Here is a 23,236-nt window from a genome sequence, read left to right as displayed (position 1 = left end):
TGAGTTTCCAATCCCTGCCATAAGGTGTCCTTAAGCTTTGAGATTGGTAAACTGTAAGGTATCAAATTCATGCCTTGCAAGATTAATTAGGCTACTTACAAAACAATTAAAGGCAAAGCTCCAAATGTTTTAGACTTTATTTTGAAATTATACATAATCATTTATAAATGGAAAAAAAAAAAAACTATGTCAGAAACCAAATTGTCTCCTGAGACATTTTCTAATTTTGTCCAAAGTATTTGTGAGTAGGAGAATGAAAGGTAGAAATAATTATAGACTTCATATTTAAACAAAAATATATATATTTTCCCAACATCCTCATCTAGCTTAATGCACATTTAAAAATAACTGGTAATGTCACTTAGTAAAGTATTTGTGTGCTCAGTTGCTCAGTCTTGTCTGATTCTTTGAGAATCCATGAACTGTAGCCCACCAGGCTCCTCTGACCATGGGATTTTCCAGGCAAGAAAACAAGGGTGGATTGTCAGTATTTAGCCAAAATAAAAGCTTAAAGCTACCTACCAGAATTTTCAAGCCTATTGCTCAGTTATTGAGCCTTGCTATCCATTATAAAATGCCCATCTTCCAATAAATGATCTTCGTGTAATGAAGTCATAAAGACCAAAGGTTATGTGAGGTTTTCTTTTACGTGATAAAGGATCTTCTTTATAGCTAATATTATATTCCCAAACTTTTAACTACCAACTTAGCAGCTAGACAATGAATATTACCTTTGGAAATTGATAATCGTTTTCAAATTGATTTTAATTGGAAAGTATTTCAGTTCATACCTTGATAATAGGTGGCTGTCATATTACAAAATATATTGTAATAACTGGATATATATGCCAAGAGAAAAATCAGCAGAGACATTTCAACTGTAAAAACACATTCCTCCATCCCACACTAATAATCCAAGGTTAGAAGAACCAATTTATCCCTAGGCTCCCCTGGTGGCTCAGAGGTAGAAAATCTGCTTGCAATACAGGAGACCCGGGTTCGATCCCTGCATCAGGATGATACACTGGAGAAGGGAATGGCAACCCACTCTGGTATTCTTGCCTGGAAAATTCCATGGACAAAGGAAACTGGTGGGTTACAATCTATGGGGGTTGCAAAGAGTCGGACATGACTGAGTGACTAACACACTAGAGAAGCAAAATGGTGTTACCTAGGGCCCTTTGTGGTTTTCAGTTCTTTTAACACTTGGTGTCAGGTCTCTAAATTGAATTTCCATTGTTTGAAAAAGCTATTGTGAAATAAACTTCATATTTTAGGGAAAAACAAGAAAGATTTAAACACAAAAGTTTTCTCTGCCTTTTGGCCTCCTCTCTCCCCTCACTGTACTTTGTGTATCTGCATTATGCATCAACCACATTTCCCCCATTGGCAGAAATACCGGCTCAATCATAAAGAGCAGAATTCTCCCAGTGTTAACGCTTATTAAAAGACCACATTTCTTCTGAATCTTGTAAGAAGTCACATGACCCACCATGATGACACTTAGATCTGGGTTGTGTAAACTGTCAATGATATCTCATTTAGTGTATAGCCCTCTATCTCAAAAAGCTTATAGCTTTGTCTTGACTTTTAATGCATGGAACAGAGCTCAGAACTTTCTGGGATGCTCTTCCTAAGTTATAATCCTCAAATTTAGTTTGAATAAAATTTTCCAGTTCTTTCTTAGATCAACGGATTAATTTTTCATTGATACTATGGTGATTTATATTTCCCTGACCAGACACTGACTGATAATGCTGATGACAACAGGAAATATGCACAGTAGCAAGGAAATATATGTTATAGTGAGTGCGCTCCCACTCTATTTAACTACTGATCTTCAACCCTAAGATCAACACTTATGGATATGGAAATTATAACTGTATAAAATGGTGAGCCATAGGGGCTAACACTGGTCCAATCTGGATGGTTGAATGCCTTCACTGACTCAATGGATATGAGTCTGAACAAACTCTGGGAGACAGTGAAGGTCAAGGAAGCCTGGTGTGCTGCAGTCCATGGGGTCGCAAAGAGTCAGACATGACTGAGCAACTGAACAACAAAGAAAAAGAGAATCTTAGTCATTAGACTTTGAGAATTTCTGCTTCCATTTGCAAGAATATATTAAATTATATTGAACTCCTATCATTTAATATTGATTTATCTAACTCCTTTTGTCTGATTCTATACTCAGATAATAACCTAATATGATTTAACTTCCAATGTTTGGCGACCTACTGGAGAAAAAATGTACAGAATACAGGGACATTTGGGGGTAATGAATTAATATAGCGTTTATTTATATACTTATTTCCTGTGTCATTATTTCATCATTGGTAATTAATAATTTGGAATTTTGTTGTTTAGCAGGTCTTTTGTGTATGTGACTAACTTGAGTCAGGATTTCAGGTCCTCCTAAATATATCTGAACACCGATAAGAGTAAATAAAGACTGTAAAGAGAGCTTCAGATTCTAGAATATGGTGCAGCAATGCACAGCCTGCCCAGTTTTAGCCAGATTTCCCCTGCACAATACTGATGCCATGTCATTACTTACTTGTTGTTGTTTTATTTCAAAATGAACCATGACAGATAGAAAAATGAATTAAAAAGATCTAGAAAAAATGGATTAATGGATGGAAGATATATTTCTTAACTTATGTGCAATGTTTCAAGGATGAAAACGATTTTAAATTAAAAAAAAATGTGAATTTAATAGTAGTATCTTTTTTCTCCAGATTTTATCAGAGAGCAAAATGTTCTTGAAAAAGAAGTTACTAATGACTATATATCAAGATGAATCAGTATGCTGGCCATGTGCACTGAAGTGCTAAAATTCAATGTCTAGAAGCTACACTTCTCCAATGACTGGAAAGATGCAAGCAGGTAGGTTCTACACATTCACATCAAGAAGTCAGTCAAACAGAGATTCTAGAATACTGGGAACAGAGTTAAGAAAGATAGATATATCTTTTTATCATGTACACTTGGATTATCTGATTTGGGTGTACCAAGATTTTTCTTTTTAGGTATCATATCTATAGATATAGAAATAAGTTGCATATACTTGTAGCAAGTAAACAACAACTATCTATTAAAATTCATAGACAAAGTGGGGAAGTTACTGAATCTATTATATAATAAAGTTTAAAGAAAAATCTTGAATGTAAGAATTTTGGAAAACAGTTTTTTGTGTCCATAATTTTTTTTTTAGGACATTGAAAGTGGTGTTATAGATGAAATTGTGGAAAACACAGATTTTAATCTTGAAAGACTCTCATGACAGACTGGTATCAGTGTATTCAATAATAAGATATATTGTAGGGATTATTATTTAGAGCAGATCAAAAAGAAGACATCAAAAAGCAGATGCAATTTGCTATCCTTAAGGAAACTTCACTGCAGTTTAAATTTAATAAAATAAGTGGGCAGCTGAGAAGCTGTTCCATGTAGATTAACTATCACAAATTATTGGGAACTTGTTTCTCATGAATATAACTGAATTTTATCTTATTAGTATTGAATATGTATGAGATATATATGCATATTCCTAATATGAATGTAACAGGACTCAGTTCAGTTCAGTTCAGTTCAGCCACTCAGTCATATCTGACTCTTTGTGACCCTATGGACTGCAGTATGCCAGGCCTCCCTGTTCACCACCAACTCCCAGAGTTTACTCAAACTCATGGCTATTGAATCGGTGATGCCATCTAACTATCTCATCTTCTCTCGTCCCCTTCTTCTCCTACCTTCAATCTTTCCCAGCATCAGGGTCTTTTCAAATGACACAGTTCTTCACATCAGGTGGCCAAAGTGTTGGAATTTCAGCTTCAGCATCAGTCCTTCCAATGAATATTCAGGACTGATTTCCTTTATAATAGACTGGCTTGATTTCCTTACTGTCCAATGGTCTCTCAAGAGTTTTTTCCAACACCACAGTTCAGTTCAGTTCAGTTCAGTTGCTCAGTCGTGTCCAACTCTTTGTGACCCCATGAATCCCCGCACGCCAGGCCTCCCTGCCCATCACCAACTCCCGGAGTCCACCCAAACCCAAGTCCATTGAGGTGGTGATGCCATCCAACCATCTTATCCCTTGTAGTCCCCTTCTCCTCCTGCCCTCAATCTTTCTCAGCAACAGGGTCTTTTCCAATGAGTCAGCTCTTCACATCAGGTGGCCAAAGTATTGGAGTTTCAGCTTCAATGTCAGTCCTTCCAATGAACACCCAGGACTGACCTCCTTTAGGATGGACTGGTTGGATCTCCTTGCAGTCCAAGGAACTCTCAAGAGTCTTCTCTGACACCACACTTCAAAAGCATCAATTCTTCAGCATTCAGCTTTCTTTATAGTCCAACTCTCGCATCCATACATAACTATTGGACAAACCATAGCCTTGACTAGAAAGACTTTGTGGGCAAGGTAATGTTTCTGCTTTTTAATATGCTGTCTGGGTTCGTTATAACTTTCCTTCCAAGGAGTAAGCGTCTTTTAATCTCATGGCTGCAGTCACCATCTGCAGTGATTTTGGAGCCCAAAAAAATAAAGTCTGTCACTGTTTCCACTGTTTCCTCAACTAGTTCCCATGAAGTGATGGGACCGGATGCCATGATCTTCATTTTCTGAATGTTGAACTTTAAGCCAACTTTTTCACTCTCCACTTTCACTTTCGTCAAGAGGCTTTTTAGTTCCTCTTCATTTTCTGCCATAAGGGTGGTGTCATCTGCTTATCTGAGGTTATTGATATTTCTTCTGGCAATCTTGATTCCAGCTTGTGCTTCTTTCAGTCCAGCGTTTCTCTTGATGTACTCTGCATATAAGTTAAATAGGCAGAGTGATAATATACAGCCTTGATGTACTCCTTTTCCTATTTGGAACCAGTCTGTTGTTCCATGTCCAGTTCTAACTGTTGCTTCCTGACCTGCATACAGGTTTATCAAGAGGCAGGTCAGGTGGTCTGATATTCCCATCTCTTGAAGAATTTTCCACAGTTTATTGTGATCCACACAGTCAAAGGCTTTGGCATAGTCAATAAAGCAGAAATAGATGTTTCTCTGGAACTCTATTGCTTTTTCCATGATCCAGTGGATGTTGGCAATTTGATCTCTGATTCCTCTGCCTTTTCTAAAACCAGCTTGAACATCAGGAAGTTCACGGTTCATGTATTGCTGAAGCCTGGCTTGGAGAATTTTGAGCATTACTTTACTAGCGTGTGAGATGAGTGCAATTGTGCTGTAGTTTGAGCATTCTTTGGCATTGCCTTTCTTTGGGATTAGAATGAAAACGGACCTTTTCTAGTCCTGTGGCCACTGCTGAGTTTTCCAAATTTTCTGGCATATTGAGTGCAGCACTTTCATGCGGGGAGCCGCCAGGAGGACCTCCACCCACGACAAAGGTCATGAGGAAGGAGGCTCGACATACACAAAGGCGGGATCAAGCCTCAGGAGTCCCCCTGGAAATCCCTGAGCATCTACCCCGCAAACCAGAGCCTGCCTACTTTACTACTTTGTGCTCTCACCTACACCTCTGACTTTATGGGGGGCTGTTCTCCAACACCTCTTTCGGAGAAGGAGTTAACTTAGAGCTTCAGTTAATAAAAACTCCTGGGCATGACAAGAGTGTTTTAACCTACAAACTCCTCTGAAGGTTCTCTAGCCTGCCTGACAGGCTTGTCCGGCCACATGTGATTGCTCACAGCCTCCCAACCGTGAGAGGCACGAGATGCTTTAAACCTTCTAAAAACAGGTTCTTTAGAGAAGCTAGAAAACTATTAGTATAAGTATAGTGGGCTGATTAGAAGTTGTATTGGTGAAGGGTTTTTCATTTGTTGAGCCAATGCTGACTGCTAAGTCTCCACATCCCCTGCCCTTATACGCATTAATGAATATATAGAAGAAATAAGTATTAACCTTTGATATTAATCACGTTAGACCTTAGGCTAAGTAAATTCTTTTCCTTAACTAAAACCCACTACACCCTCACCATATAGGACTGTAACTTTATTTGGGTGGCGTCTGTTTTAAGAATAATCACCCCTGGAGAAATAAGTGTCCTGGTTGACTGACTGCCATCACAAGGAGAGGGTCATAAATTGTCAGCAAGCCCCCTGGCCAGAAGATGATGTAACATCCCTAAGACCTCTGTATACATTTGTATGAAGCACCTGACTTTGATAAAAGTCAGGACTGCTGACCCCGCGTGACTTTTGCATAACATCTCAGTGTATAAACCTAGACCATGGAAAATAAAGAACTGGGATCAGTTTCTCGAAATACTGGTCTCCCCATGTTGCTCTCTCTCTCAAACTCTGGCTGAGTCTCCATCTGGAGCGTGGAACCCACCAAGCTTACTAATTCTGCCTGGGCTTCTAAGATCTGACCAGGGAGGCCTCAGTGTCTCCTCTCCTTCAGGAGAAAGGAAGGACGCCTGCAGCCTACGTAAGTGCTGCAAACTTCTTGTCTTGAAGTTTTATTGGTCTCCCGCATAAACCAAGCTACTCAGCCTCTTTTTTCCACTAAATTTTCCTACTGAGCTATTCTATTACTCTTTATATCTCTAATTAATATCTAATTGAAGCTATTGTATCCTGATCCTCGCTGATGCTGTCCACGCTTCAAACTCCCTGGATCAGCCGGGGCTGGACCCCAGCACTTTCACAGCATCATCTTTCAGGATTTGAAAGAACTCAACTGGAATTCCATCACCTCCACTAGCTTTGTTCATAGTGATGCTCTCTAAGGCCCACTTGACTTCACATTCCAGGATGTCTGTCTCTAGGTCAGTGATCACACCATCGTGATTATCTTGGTCGTGAAGATCTTTTTTGTACAGTTATTTTGTGTATTCATGACACCTCTTCTTAATATCTTCTGCTTCTGTTAGGTCCATACCATTTCTGTCCTTTATTGAGCCCATCTTTGCATGAAATGTTCCCTTGGTATCTATAATTTTCTTGAAGAGATCTCCAGTCTTTTCCATTCTGTTGTTTTCCTCTATTTCTTTGCATTGATAGTTGAGGAAGGCTTTCTTATCCCTTCCTGCTATTCTTTGGAACTCTGCATTCAGATGCTTATATCTTTCCTTTTCTCCATTGCTTTTCGCTTCTCTTCTTTTCACAGCTACTTGTAAGGCCTCCCCAGGCAGCCATTTTGCTTTTTTGCATTTCTTTTCCATGGGGATGGTCGTGATCCCTGTCTCCTGGACAATGTCACGAACCTCATTCCATAGTTCATCAGGCATTCTATCTATCAGATCTAGACCCTTAAATCTATTTCTCACTTCCACTGTATAGTCATAAGGGATTTGATTTATGTTATACCTGAATGGTCTAGTGGTTTTCCCTACTTTCTTCAATTTCAGTCTGAATTTGATAATCAGGAGTTCATGATCTTAGCCAGTCAGTTCCTGGTCTTGTTTTTGTTGACTGTATAGAGCTTCTCCATCTTTGGCTGCAAAGAATATAATCAATCTGATTTCTATGTTGACCATCTGGTGATGTCCATGTGTAGAGTCTTCTCTTGTGTTGTTGGAACCAGTGCATTTTCTTGGAAAAACTCTATTAGTCTTTGCGCTGCTTCATTCCGTATTCAGAGATCATTCTGTCGTTTTTGAGATTGCATCCAAGTACTGCATTTTGGACTCTTTTCTTGACCATGATGGCTATTCCATTTCTTCTGAGGGATTCCTGCCTGCAGCGGTAGATATAATGGTCATCTAAGTTAAATTCACCCATTTCAGTACATTTTAGTTCGCTGATTCCTAGAATGTCGACATTCACTCTTGCCATCTCTTGTTTGACCACTTCCAATTTGCCTTGATTCATGGACCTGACATTCCAGGTTCCTATGCAATATTGCTCTTTACAGCATTGGGCCTTGCTTCTATCACCAGTCACATCCACAGCTGGGTATTCTTTTTGCTTTGGCTCCATCCTTTCATTCTTTCTGGAGTTATTTCTGCACTGATCTCCAGTAGCATATTGGGCACCTACTGACCTGGGGAGTTCCTCTTTCAGTATCCTATCATTTTGCCTTTTCATACTATTCATGGGGTTCTCAAGGCAAGAACACTGAAGTGGTTTGCCATTCCCTTCTCCAGTGGACCACATTCTGTCAGATCTCTCCACCATGACCTGCCCTTCTTGGGTTGCCCCACGGGCATGGCTTAATTTCTTTGAGTTAGACAAGGCTGTGGTCCTAGTGTGATTAGATTGACTAGTTTTCTGTGAGCATGGTTTCAGTGTGTCTGCCCTCTGATGCCCTCTTGCAATACCTACCATCTTACTAGGGCTTCTCTTACCTTGGGTGTGGGGTATCTCTTCACGGCTGCTCCAGCAAAGTGCAGCTGCTGCTCCTTACCTTGGATGAGGGGTATCTCCTCACCACCACCCTTCCTGACTTTCAACATGGGATAGCTTCTCTACGCCCTCTTGCACCCATGCAGCCACGGCTGCTTGGACCTGAGGTTGTTCCTCCCAGCCGCTGCCCCTGGCCTTGGGCATGGGGTTGGTTCTCCCGGCCGACACCTCTGGCCTCGTACATGGGGTGGCTCCTCCTGGCCGCTGCCCCTGGCCTTGGGCACGGGGGAATGGAGTAGCTCCTCCCGGCCTCCGCCCCTGATGTGGAGAGTGAAAAAGTTGGCTTAAAGCTCACTGTTTCCACTGTTTCCTCAACTATTTCCCATGAAGTGATGGGACCAGATGCCATGATCTTCATTTTCTGAATGTTGAACTTTAAGCCAACTTTTTCACTCTCCACTTTCACTTTCATCAAGAGGCTTTTTAGTTCCTCTTCACTTTCTGCCATAAAGGTGGTGTCATCTGCATATCTGAGGTTATTGATATTTCTTCCAGCAATCTTGATTCCAGCAATCTTGATTCCAGCTTGTGCTTCCTCCAGCCCAGTGTTTCTCATGATGTACTCTGCATATAAGTTAAATAAGCAGGGTGACAGTAGACAGCCTTGATGTACTCCTTTCTCTATTTGGAACCAGTCTGTTGTTCCTTGTTCAATTCTAACTGCTGCTTCCTGACCTGCATACAGGTTTCTAGAGAGGCAGGTCAAGTGGACTGTTATTCCCATCTCTTGAAGAATTTTACAAAGTTTTTTGTGATCCACATAGTCAGAGGCTTCGGCGTACTCAATAAAGCAGAAATAGATGTTTTTCTGGAATGCTCATGCTTTTTTGATGATCCAGCAGATGCTGGCAATTTGATCTCTGGTTCTTCTGCCTTTTCTAAAAACAGCTTGGACATCTGGAAGTTCATGGTTCACATATTGCTGAAGCCTGGCTTGGAGAATTTTGAACAATACTTTACTAACATGTGAGATGAGTGCAATTCTGCAGTAGTTTGAGCTACCTGGATTCTACACTGGAGAAGGGAATGGCAAACCTCTTAAGTATTCTTGCCTTGAGAACCCAATGAACAGCTGCCGGGAGCCGGCATATTGCATATTGAGTGCAGCACTTTCCATAGCATCATCTTTCAGGATCTGGAATAGCTCAACTGGAATTCTATCACTTCTGGGAGCCAGTGAGGAACTCTGCCCATGACAAAGGTCATGAGGAAGGAGCCTCGGCATACACAAAGGCGGGATCGAGCTTCAGGAGTCCCCCTGGAAATTCTCGAGCATATACCCCCAAAACCAGAGTCTGCCTACTTTCTGCTTTGTGCTTTCACCTACACCTCTGACTTTACAGGGGGCTGTCCCCCACTACCTCTCTCTGAAAAAAAGTTAGCTTACAGTTCCAGTTAATAATTCCTGGGTGTGACAGTGTTTAACCTACAAACTCCTTTGGAAATCCTCTAGCCTGCCTGAATAGGTTTTTCCGGCCACATGTGATTGTTCAGAGCCTCCCAACTGTGAGAGGCAGGAGATGTTCTAAACTGTCTAAACACAGATTCTTTTGAGTAGTTAAAAGATTGATTAGAAATTGTATTGGTGAAGGGATTTTCACTTGTTGGGCCAATGTTTGCTGCTAAGTTTCCATATCCCTTACCTGCTGTGTCCCTGGCAGTGTATTGATTAATATAATTGGTGTAAGTAGTAGCTTTAATGTTTGTAACCTGGGACCCTTGAGTTAATTCTTTTTCTTGTTATAGCCCACCACACCTTTGCTCTGTAGGAATGCAACTTTATCTAATGCTCTTGGAGGGTGGCGCTTGACTTATCACCTTCAGAGAAAAATAAGTTTTCTGAAGAAAGGGTCTTAAAATGTTAACAGGCCTCCGGGCCAGAAGATGATGCAAATCACCTAAGCTTTTGCATATGATAAGTTTGCAGGAAGAAAGCATGGCTTGCTGCCTGACTCTACCCCTTCCCCCATTATCCTCTATGCATAACTTAAGGTATAAAAACTACTTTGGAAAATAAAGTGCGGGCCTTGTTCACCAAAACTTGGTCTCACCATGTCGTTCTTTCTCTTACCTTCTGGCTGAATTATTCAGCCTCTTTTCTCCACTGAATTTCCTCACTGAGCTATCCTTATTTCAGCCTCTTTTCTTCACTGAATTTTACTGAGCTATCCTCATTCTATTACTCTTTATATCCTTAATTAACATTTAATTAAGCAATTATTTCCTGATCTTCGCCTACGCCATCTCTCCTTCCAATACCCTGGATCAGCCGGAGCTGGTCCCCGGCAAACAGCATGAGCACCACAGTTAAAAAAGCATCAATTCTTTGGTGCTCAGTGTTCTTTGTAGTCAAACTCTCACATCCATACATGACTACTAGAAAAACCATAGCTTTGACTAGATGGACCAAAGGAATATCTCTGCTTTTTAATATGCTGTCTAGGTTGGTCATAACTTTTCTTCCAAGAGCAAGGGTCTTTTAATTTCATGGCTGCAGTTACCATCTGCAGTGATTTTGGAGCCCCCCAAAATAAAGTCTGTCACTGTTTCCACTGTTTCTGCATCTATGAATGCAACTGGATTATATATACTTAGTTTTAATTTGTTGATAGAATATCCGGAATTGAATTCATTTACTTGACTTTTTTTTATTACTTACATATGTAAACTAACTGGGGCTTCTCAGGTGCTACTAGGGGTAAAGAACCTGCCTGCCAATGCAGGAAATCTAAGAGATGAGCATTCTATCCCTGGGTCAGGAAGATCCCCTGGAAAAGGGAATGGCAACCCACTCTAGTATTCTTGCCTGGAGAATCCCAGTGACAAAGGAGCCTGGCAGGCTACAGTTGGTAGGGTCACAAAGAGTCAAACACGACTGAAGAGCCAGCACAGCACAGCACATATAAGATATTAACTAATTCAGTTTATATTACATTCAAAAATAAATGATATAATATAAATCTCTACATTGTGTGAAGACAAGCATAACATTTGACCTCTTCAATTCTGCTGCATAGATGTAGTTGGACATGAATTAAGGATGAAAGTATCAGAGCATAAGAGAGGGTAAGAAACAGAGTCAAGCAGGTCTCTTTACTGAGGTATCACATTTATATGGTCATTATCTCTATGTTTGTTTCTGATTATGTTAATATATAAATATTTCTTTAAGAAATTCTAACTGTAATTAAGTACAAAAAAATAAAAAATAAACCAGAAATGTTGGGAATGTATTTGTGCATATATTCTTTCAATCTTTTTTTTTTCTCTATATATGTAATATTGTTGAAGTTATACCATATTGACTTTGTATTCAACTCCCGTCCTCAACTCCCCCAACTCCATTAAATTATTTTTTCTTTAATGAAATAATGTATTTTAAGCCCATAGTAAAATGCCTGGAACATCATCAGCATGCAATAGTTACTATTAGGTATTACTTTAGCCATTATTTCCAAGTTACTAAAAACTCTTTGCAAAATACTTTAATAATTATATAATGTTCTATAACTTACTTGAATTTTCTTTTCACTGAATATTTTTGCTCTTTCCAGTGTGTTCCTATTATATACAGTGGATCAAAGAACATCTTTGAGAAATTAATCCTAGCATCTCTGATGATTTCCTTTGTTTCTGTTTAGTTCCTTAATATAGGCTTCTATGCATGCTAAGTTGCTTCAGTCATGTCTGACTCGGTGAGACCCTATGGACTGCAGCCCACCAGGCTCCTCTGTCCATGGGGATTCTCCAGGCAAGAGTACCAGAGTGGGTTGCCATGCCCTCCTCCAGGGGATCTTATCAACCCAGTGATCAAACACACATCTCTTGGAAGGTGTGTCCTTTAACACTAGCACCACCTGGGAAGCCCCAGTAGGCTTCTATCAGTTCAGTCACTCAGTCGTGTCTGACCCTTTGTGGACCTATGGACTGCACCACACCAGGCTTCCCTGTCTGTCCATCACCAACTCCTGGAGCTTGCTCAAACTCATGTCCATTGAGTCTGTGATGCCATCCAACCATCTCATCCTCGGTTGTCCCCTTCTCCTCCTGCCTTCAATCTTTTGCAGTTATTGGGGTCTTTTCTACTGAGTTGGCGCTTCACATCACGTGGCTAAATTATTGGAGTTTCAGCTTCAGCATCAGTCCTTCCAATGAATATTCAGGATTGATTTCCTTTTAGTGTTGACTGGTTTGATCTCCTTGCCATCCAAGGAACTCACAAGAGACTTCCCCAACACCACAATTCAAAAGCATCAATTCTTAAGCACTCAGTTTTCTTTATGGTCCACCTCTCACATTCATATGTGACTACTGGAAAAACCATAGCGTTGAATAAACGGACCTTTGTTGGCAAAGTAATCTCTCTGCTTTTTAATATGCTGTGTAGACTGGTCATAGCTTTTCTTCAAAGGAGCAAGTGTCTTCTAATTTCATGGCTGCAGTCACCATCTGCATTGATTTTGGAGCCCAAGAAAATAGTCTCTCACTGTTTCCATTGCTTCTCCATCTATTTGCTGTGAAGTGATGGAACCAGATGGCATGATCTTAGTTTTTCAAATATTGAGTTTTAAGCCAGCTTTTTCACTCTCCTCTTTCACTTTCATCAAGAGGCTCTTTACTTCCTCTTCAGTTTCTGCCATAAGAGTGGTGTCATGTGCATATCTGAGGTTATTGGTATTTCTCCTTGCATCTTAATTCCAGCTTGTGCTTCATCCAGGCTGGCATTTCGTAGTACTCTGCACATAAGCTAAATAAGCAGGGTGACAATATAGAGTCTTGACATACTCCTTTCCCAAATTGGAACCAGTCTGTTGTTCCATGTCCAGTTCTAACTGTTGCTTCTTGACCTGCATACAGATTTCTCAGGAGGCAGGTAAGGTGATCTGGTATTCCCATCTCTTGAAGAATTTTCCAGTTTGTTGTGATCTACACAGTCAAAGGCTTTGGAGTAATCAGTAAAGCAGATTTAGATGCTTCTCTGGAATTCTCTTGCTTTTTCTTTGAGACAACAGATGTTGGCAATTTGATCTTTTTTTTTGTAGGCTTCTATATCATGATGCAAAATGTCAAACATATGAACCTTTTTATCATTCTTAATGCATATTGACAAACTGCCTTATGGAAAAATTGTTCCAGTTTATTTGTTGTCATTCAGTCATTCAGTCAAGTCCAACTCTTTGTGAACACATGGACTTCAGCATGCCAGATTTCCCTGTCCTTCATTATCTCCCTGAGTTTCCTGAAACTTATGTCCATTGAGTTGGTAATGCCATCAAACCATCTCATCTTCTGTCACCCTCTTCTCTTCCTGCCCTCAACCTTTTCCAGCATCAAGGTCTTTTCCAATGAGTCTGCTATTTGCATTAGGTGGCCAAAGTATTGGAGCTTCAACATCAGTCCTTCCAATGAATATAGCAAAAATGTGTATCTTCTTTTATTAAATCCATGCTTGAATATTTTCACCAGAAAAATATTGTTAAATTAATAAACAAGTACATCCAATTAGTAATTCTCTGATAATGAAGTTGAAAGTGTTTTCTTATCTTATTTACCCATTCACATTTTACATTCTATCAATTTATGTTCTTGCTCATTTGTCTATTGAGGCCTTCAGTGCTTATATATATATATATATATATATATATATATATATATATATATAAATTCATGTATATATATACATGAATTTATATACATATATAAGCTAAGATTTTCATTCTTTGTTTTAATATAATTTTATTATAACATTTTTGTTTTAACAGTTTTTTTTCATCTTAATAAATCATCTTCTCTAAGAATCAGAAATTTAATTTCTGTATAGTCCAATCTATTCATTTTCCTTTCTTGCCTTGTTTTTAATCTTAGAAAAATAGTGCTCTTACTATTCAGATGGTGGATTAATGTTCAGTTTCTTTCTTTTATGACTTGTTTTTCTATATATTTTATATTTTCCAGTTATATTTAGATGATTTACATTCAACTATTTAGACCATCTGGATTTTCATTGTGATATATCTTATGAGAAGAAAATGTAACATCATTTGTCTTTACAGTTAACCAATCATCACAGTACTGTTCTGAAATGATTCTTTATTTACCCTAAAATTTGTGATGCCTCATTTATCAAGAATTGAATATTATAAAAAGAGTTTTTATTACTCTGTTTCACTGTAGTTTTATAATATGTTTTGATAATGCTGTCACTTTTTAAATTTTTATTTTATATTATCTGTTCACTCTACTATGTGGAGTTTAGAATCATTTTGTCAAAATACATAAAAATCTTATTTAAATTTTGATTGGGATTGTATTACAGCTGCAATTAATTTGAGAAGAAGTCATATTTTTCCAATATTCATTCCTCTTGAATCAGACCATAGTATTTCTCTCAAAGTAGCTTCTATATCTCAGTACGTTTTTGCATTTTTTTTTTTATAAATGTACTTTGGATTTCTTATTAAGGCTTTCTCTAATCATTTCAGTGATTCTACATTGAAAGCTTCGCTGCCACACTGGATACTCCATGAGGACAGGAACCATGCGTATCTCTTTGATGCATGTTATCCCCATGCCTGGGGTTGCCTAGAAAATAATGGTCACTCACTAAACAAATATTTGTTGTCTGACTGATCATCTCATCAGCGTTTGAGTTGTACCCACCTTCAGCTCTAATTCACAATTTCATATTTAGGTAAAGTATTTTAGTTACAAAATAAATAAGTATCCTTATATAAATAAGAATTCTTATATCAGGAAAGTGTTAATAATTATTTTTCCACTCTAGCTATAGGGTCTCAAACTCAAATGCTTTCAACACCCAAGAAAATAACCATAAAAGGTGAAGGAGAGAGAATAAAGTGATAAGATGGTGGTGGGGCCTGAGATAAATTGAGAGTGAATGCACATTGAAGGACATTCAAGTTCATCAAAGCATATTGTACAAGCTAAACAAAACTATCTGCAGATGGTGGGCTTTTATTCCTGTGTCTAGAACATTTGGGAAAATAACTTGCCTAAAATAGTCTGAATCATAATGTTGAAATGAGCATCTTAATACTGAATTTTGTTCAAGAATCACGTTTTTCACCTTGATTCTCATTCTGACTCCATATATCTAATGAGAACATGGAGAAAACTTGTACCACTGTCTCACCAAAGTTCTGGGTGTCTCAATCAAACTAAGACACTTTTAGTGGAAAATTGCTCTTCTGAGCATTTGACCTTTAACACCTAGATAGACTGCATCTACTTGGAGTCCCCCTATAGTGTTATTTCATAGACATGTTTATGTTCTTGAGCAAAACTAAAGCAGCTGTATCTTTTATCTCACACATAGCTGTCAAACTCTTTACAAATGTCTCTATCCCATCGTGTGAATTTCTTAACCCTTGAATCTTAGCTAGAGCTCACATTCATGGCTCATGAGGTGGACAATTCATAGAGCATACTATTCACATTATATTAAATTGGTTTTAGTTTTTAATTTTTTGCATTTTTTCTATTTAACCAGACTAATTTGTCCATATTTAAAAGTAAATACAGAGGAGATGGTTGGATGTCATCAGACTTAACGGACATGAGTTTGAGCAAGTTCTGGAAGTTGGGGATGGACAGGGAAGCCAGGCATGTTGCTGTCTATGGGGTTGCAAAGAGTAGGAAAAAACTGAGCGACTGAAATGACTGAAAGCTAAGTAGAAACTAAAATCGATGTTTTGGATTAAAGAAAATGTGTTGATTGCAAAATATTTTTGAAGGTAGAATAGAATACTTTCTCTTTTACGTATATTAAACTAGCTGAGATTAGGAGATGACAATATACTTACAAATAAAATGAGGGAAATCATTATCAGAGACAAGAAGAAGACTTAGGAACTATCCTAAACTGGTTTCTTAGGCTTACACAACATACAGTTTTAACTTTGTGTTGTGATAGCTATGCCTTTCAGAAATAATAATGATAATAAAGTAAAAATATCTTTCTGTTAATTAGATTGATAGGCAACGGCTCTAATTATTGTTAATTATTATTATTTCAAATAAGTCCAAGTATCCTTGTTGCAAAGAAAGTGTCTGAAGAAAAGAGCTATACAATAAGAGGTTTTATTTTGGCTTTGTCATATAGGGATCTTAGTTCCCTGACCAGGGATTGAACCCATGCTCCCTGCAGTGGAAGTATAGAGCCTTAACAACTGGACCACCAGAGAGGTTTCTACAGTAAGAATTCTTAAGTCTATATTGCCAGGGCATAAATGGGATTCAGAAGGGCTATGAACACCTTGTGGGCTCATGTTCTTGTTCAGTCGCTCATTCTTGTCTGATTCTTTTTGGACCTGATGGATGGTATACTGCTGGATTCCTCTATCTGTGGAATTTCTCAAGCAAGAATACTGGAGTGGGTTACCATTTCTTCCTCCAGGGATTGAACCTGTGTCCCCTGTGGCTCCTGCATGGGCAGGCAGATTCTTTACCACTGAGCCACCTGGGAAGGAAATGCACTCCTTGTAATGTTATTTAAAATTCTGTATATTTGCATATTTTCCCCAGTGGAAAGAGTCCATAGCTCTTAGATTCTCAAAAGATTCCATAAGGGGAAAAAAAAAAAAAAAGGTTAGGAACAACTGCTTTAGAAGAATCATCCATACAGCATCTCTAGAGGAAGCCCAGTGCCTATTTTATCACACACCTATCTATCAACACTAGTTCCAGCTGGTGTGCTGGACTTCTTAGGTTCATCTTGTATCAATAATTTCATAATTTATATGAAACTTAATCTTTTATTTACTCATTTTGCTCAACTCTGCATTTAGGTGTCTTCTAATAGACATAAAAATCAGGCTCAGAAGTTTCTGGGTATATCAAAAGATTTTATGTAACCAATAGATCTGTGCTTTCAAACAGTGCTGTAGCACTGGCTACATCATTTTGCAACCATCCTGTAAATAAACATGTTCTATCAAGTTAAACATGTATTATCACTGGTTGGAGATTTCTTTGATTTAGATTATGCTTATTGTAGAATTCTGATAATGTAGGCACTGTGTCTAAACCTGGATTCATATCCTTGTTCTGTCAATTAGCATTGTTAAATCAGATCAGATCAGTCACTCAGTCGTGTCCGACTCTTTGCGACCCGATGAATCGCAGCACGTCAGGCCTCCCTGTCCATCACCAACTCCCGGAGTTCACCCAGATTCACGTCCATCGAGTCAGTGATGCCATCCAGCCATCTCATCCTCTGTCGTCCCTTTCTCCTCTTGCCCACAATCCCTCCGAGCATCAGAGTCTTCCAATGAGTCAACTCTTTGCATGAGGTGGCCAAAGTACTGGAGTTTCAGCTTTAGCATCATTATTTCCAAAGAAATCCCAGGGCTGATCTCCTTCAGAATGGACTGGTTGGATCTCCTTGAAGTCCAAGGGATTCTCAGGAGTCTTCTCCAACACCACACTTTAAAAGCATCAATTCTTCAGTGCTCAGCCTTCTTCACAGTCCAACTCTCACATCCATACATGACCACAGGAAAAAAATATAGCCTTGACTAGATGAACATTTGTTGGCAAAGTAATGTCTCTGCTTTTCAATATGCTATCTAGGTTGGTCATAACTTTCCTTCCAAGGAGTAAGCATCTTTTAATTTCATGGCTGCAGTCACCAACTGCAGTGATTTTGGAGCCCAGAAAAATAAAGCCTGAAACGGTTTCCACTGTTTCTCCATCTATTTCCTATGAAGAGATGGGATTGGATGCCATGATCTTCGTTTTCTGAATGTTGAGCTTTAAGCCAACTTTTTCACTCTCCACTTTCACTTTCATCAAGAGGCTTTTTAGTTCCTCTTCACTTTCTGCCATAAGGGTGGTGTCATCTGCATATCTGAGGTTATTGATATTTCTCCCGACAGTCTTAATTCCAGCTTGTGTTTCTTCCAGTCCAGCGTTTCTCATGATGTACTCTGCATATAAGTTGAATAAACAGGGTGACAATATACAGCGTTGACATACTCCTTTTCCTATTTGGAACCAGTCTGTTGTTCCTTGTCCAGTTCTAACTGTTGCTTCCTGACCTGCATACAAATTTCTCAAGAGGCAGATCAGGTGGTCTGGTATTCCCATCTCTTTCAGAATTTTCCACAGTTTATTGTGATCCACACAGTCAAAGGCTTTGGCATAGTCAATAAAGCAGAAATAGATGTTTTTATGGAACTCTCTTGCTTTTTCCATGATCCAGCGAATGTTGGCAATTTGATCTCTGGTTCCTCTGCCTCTTCTAAAACCAGCTTGAACATCAGGAAGTACATGGTTCACATATTGCTGAAGCCTGGCTTGGAGAATTTTGAGCATTACTTTACTAGTGTGTGAGATGAGTGCAATTATGCAGTAGTTTAAGCATTCTTTGGCATTGCCTTTCTTTGGGATTGGAATGAAAACTGACCTTTTCCAGTCCTGTGGCCACTGCTGAGGTTTCCAAATTTTCTGGCATATTCAGTGCAGCACTTTCACAGCATCATCTTTCAGGATTTGGAATAGCTCAACTGTAATGCCATCACCTCCACTAGCTTTGTTTGTAGTGATGCTTTCTAAGGCCCACTTCACTTCACATTCCAGGATGTCTGGCTCTAGGTCAGTGATCACACCATCATGATTATCTGGGTCGTGAAGATCCTTTTTGTACAGTTCTTCTGTGTATTCTTGCCATCTCTTCTTAAGATCTTCTGCTTCTGTTATGTCCATACCATTTTTGTCCTTTATCAAGACCATCTTTACATGAAATGTTCCTTTGATATCTCTGATTTTCTTGAAGAGATCTCTAGTCTTTCCCCTTCTGTTGTTTTCCTCTATTTCTTTGCATTGATTGCTGAAGAAGGCTTTCTTATCTCTTCTTGCAATTCTTTGGACCTCTGCATTCAGATGTTTATATCTTTCCTGGGATAATAATATCCATTTTATAAAGTTTTTCTTATTTCTTATCTAAAAATAAGGTGTGAAAAATGCCTAGTATTGTGCCTGGCACATAGTAAATATTCAATAATAGGTTGTTGTGAGTCAGCTGTGCTCAGTGGTATGTGTCCAACTCTTTGCTACCCCATGGACTGTAGCCCTCCAGGATCCTCTGTCCATGGAATTTTCCAGGCAAGAATAGTGGAGTGAGTTGTAATTTCCTCCTCCAGGGGATCGACCAGACCCAGGATTGAACCCTTGTCTTTTGTGTTTCCTGCACTGACAGGCGGATTTTTTACCAACCTGGGAAGCCCATCTTGGTAGTTATTACATCCTAGATAGAAAGAATATTGTCTTTATGGTTAAATTTTCAAAAGTGACTAATATATGTTGCCTTCCAGTCACACATTTTATTCAACAATTACCTGGATTCCTCCAGACAGTGACAAAAACAAGTTAACTAACCTTCCAAAGGATTATTCATAATTTCTGTGATAGGAAGACAGAGCTGAACATTAAAATGATATGTTAGGCTTAAATTTATTGAAATGTACTTATTCAAATTCTGTAGAACTCATGAGGTTTTGTGTGGGTTTACATTTCAAAAGTGTAGCTTATGTTCTATAAGCCAGTGTTTATGTATTAATAGGTACAAAGTAACTTTTACACTGATATGAGGATTTGTCTTTTAAGACAAATGAAAAATATGACTTTTAAGTAGTGTTACAAGCCTGACAAATATACTTGTAAATATACCACTTGTCAAAAATGCACGTTGCATAGACATTTCCTGACTTCTACGATGTTATTTTTGAACCACAGTTTAATAGCACGATAGGATGAACAGAATAAATACGATTTTATATATAAGACTAAATTTTTTGAATAATAATATTTCATCTGAGAGAGACTTCTTATTATGCCCATCTCAATAATAATCAAACTGTAAGACAAATGGGATTTCTTTGGAGGGAATGATGCTGAAGCTGAAATTCCAGTACTTTGGCCACCTCATGCAAAGAGTTGACTCATTGGAAAAGATTCTGATGCTGGGAGGGATTGGGGGCAGGAGGAGAAGCGGACGACAGAGGATGAGATGGCTGGATGGCATCATTGACTCAACGGACATGAATCTGAGTGAACTCTGGGAGTTGATGGTGGACAAGGAGGCCTGGCGTGCTGCGATTCATGGGGTCTCAAAGAGTTGGACAAGATTGAACAACTGAACTGAACTGAACTGAAGACAAATGTCTTAAGCTATTATTAAGCACATATAGATTATAGCAGAGGGGAATAATGAAAGATTTGACCTTTGTTTTCCCTGGAGCCTCAGATGCATCTGATAGTGTATCTACCTCTAGGAGCATTATATACCATAGGATGCTCTGTGTTGTTGTCCTAACTAAGGACAGCCAGCTGTGATGGACCACGCAGAAGTGTGGCCTTGGTGAGCTACCCCTTGCCCAAGGTCGGGACGGTGGCCGAGAGGAGCTACCCCAGGTCCAAGGTCAGGGGCGGCGGCCAGGAAGAACTACCCCAAGCCTGAGGCCAGGGGAGGCGGCCAAGAGGAGCAACGCTACATTCAAGGAGAGGTGGCTGTGCGGGTGCAGGAGGGTGGAGAGGAGCTACTCCACGTTGAAGGTCAGGAGGGGCGGCCATGAGGAGATGCCCCTCGTCCAAGGTAAGGAGCAGTGGCTGCATTTTGCTGAAGCAGCAGTGAATAGATACCCCACGTCCAAGGTAAGAGAAACCCAAGTAAGAAGGTAGTTGTTGTGAGAGAGCATCAGAGGGCAGACACACTGAAACCATAATCACAGAAAACTAGTCAATCTGATCACACGGACCACAGCCTTGTCTAACTCAATGAAATTAAGCCATGTTATGTAGGGCCATCCAAGATATACGGGTCATGGTGGAAATGTCTGACAGAATGTTACTGCAGAAGGGAATGGCAAACCACTTCAATATTCTTGCCTTGAGAGCCCCATGAACAGTATGAAAAGGCAAAATTACAGGATACTGAAAGAGGAACTCCCCAGGTCAGTAGGTGCCCAATATGCTACAGGAAATCAGTGGAGAACAAACTCCAGAAAGAATGAAGGGATGGAGCCAGAGCATAAATAATACCCCTTGTGGATGTGACTGGTGATAGAAGCAAGTCCGATGCTGTAAAGAGCAATATTGCATAGGAACCTGAAATGTCAGGTCCATGAATCAAGGCAAATTGGAAGTGGTTAAACAGGAGATGGCAAGACTGAACGTCAACATTCTAGGAATCAGCGAACTAAAATGTACTGGAACGGGTGAATTTAATTCAGATGAGCATTATATCTACTACCGTGGGCAAGGATCCCTTAGAAGAAATGGAGTAGCCATCATGGTCAACAAAAGAGTCTGAAATGCTGTGCTTGGATGCAATCTCAAAAATGATAGAATGATCTCTGTTCATTTCCAAGGCAAACCATTCAATATCACAGTAATCCAAGTCTATGCCCCAACCAGTAATGCTGAAGAAGCTGAAGTTGAAAGGTTCTATGAAGACCTACAAGACCTTTTAGAAATAACAACCAAAAAAGATGTCCTTTTCATTATAGGGGACTGGAATGCAAAAGTAGGAATTCAAGAAACACCTGGGGTAACAGGCAAATTTGCCCTTGGAATATGGAATGAAGCAGGGAAAAGGCTAATAGAGTTTTGCCAAGAGAACGCACTGTTCGTAGCAAACACCCTCTTCCAACAATACAAGAGAAGACTCTACACATGGACATCAACAGGTGGTCAATACCAAAATCAGATTGATTATCTTCATTGCAGCCAAAGATGGAGAAGCTCTATACAGTCAGCAAAAACAAGACCAGGAACTGACTGTGGTTCAGATCACGAACTCCTTATTGCCAAATTGAGACTTAAACTGAAGAAACTGGAAAACCACTAGACCATTTTGGTATGACATAAATTAAATCCCTTATGATTATACAGTGGAAGTGAGAAATAGATTTACGGGCCTAGATCTGATAGATACAGTGCCTGATGAACTATGGACGGAGGTTCATGACATTGCACAGGAAACAGGGATCAAGATCATCCCCATGGAAAAGAAATGCAAGAAAGCAAAATGGCTGCCTGGGGAGGCCTTAAAAATAGCTGTGAAAGGAAGAGAAGCAAAAAGCAAAGGAGAAAAGGAAAGATATAAGCACCTGAAGGCAGAGTTCCAAAGAATAGCAAGGAGCGATAAGAAAGCTTTCCTCAGTGATTGATGCAAAGAAATAGAGGAAAACAACAGAATGGGAAAGACTAGAGATCTCTTCAAGAAAATTAGACATACCAAGGGAAGATTTCATGCAAAAACGGGCTCAATAAAGGACAGAAATGATAGGGACCTAACAGAAGCAGAGGATATTAAGCAGAGGTGGCAAGAATATACAGAAAAACTGTACAAAAAAGATCTTCACGACCAAGATAATCACGATGGTGTGATCACTCACCTAGAGCCAGACATCCTGGACTGTGAAGTCAAGTGGGCCTTAGGAAGCATCACTATGAACAAAGCTAGTGGAGGTGATGGCGTTCCAGTTGAGCTACTTCAAATCCTGAAAGATGATGCTGTGAAAGGGCTGCACTCAATAGGCTAGCAAATTTGGCAACCTCAGCAGTGGCCACAGGACTGGAGAAGGTCAGTTTTCATTCCAATCCCAAGTAAAAGCAATGCCAAAAAATTTTCAAACTACCACACAATTGCATTCATCTCACATGCTAGTAAAGTAATGCTTAAAAATTCTCCAAGCCAGGCTTCAGCAATACATGAACCGTGAACTTCCAGACGTTCAAGCTGGTTTTAGAAAAGGTGGAGGAACCAGATATCAAATTGCCAACATCCACTGGATTATCAAAAAAGCAAGAGAGTTACAGAAAAACATCTATTTCTGCTTTATTGACTATGCCAAAGCCTT

The sequence above is a fragment of the Bos indicus x Bos taurus genome, chromosome X (assembly GCF_003369695.1).
Source record: "Bos indicus x Bos taurus breed Angus x Brahman F1 hybrid chromosome X, Bos_hybrid_MaternalHap_v2.0, whole genome shotgun sequence".
Lineage (NCBI taxonomy): Eukaryota > Metazoa > Chordata > Mammalia > Artiodactyla > Bovidae > Bos > Bos indicus x Bos taurus.
This window is presented reverse-complemented; position numbering follows the sequence as displayed.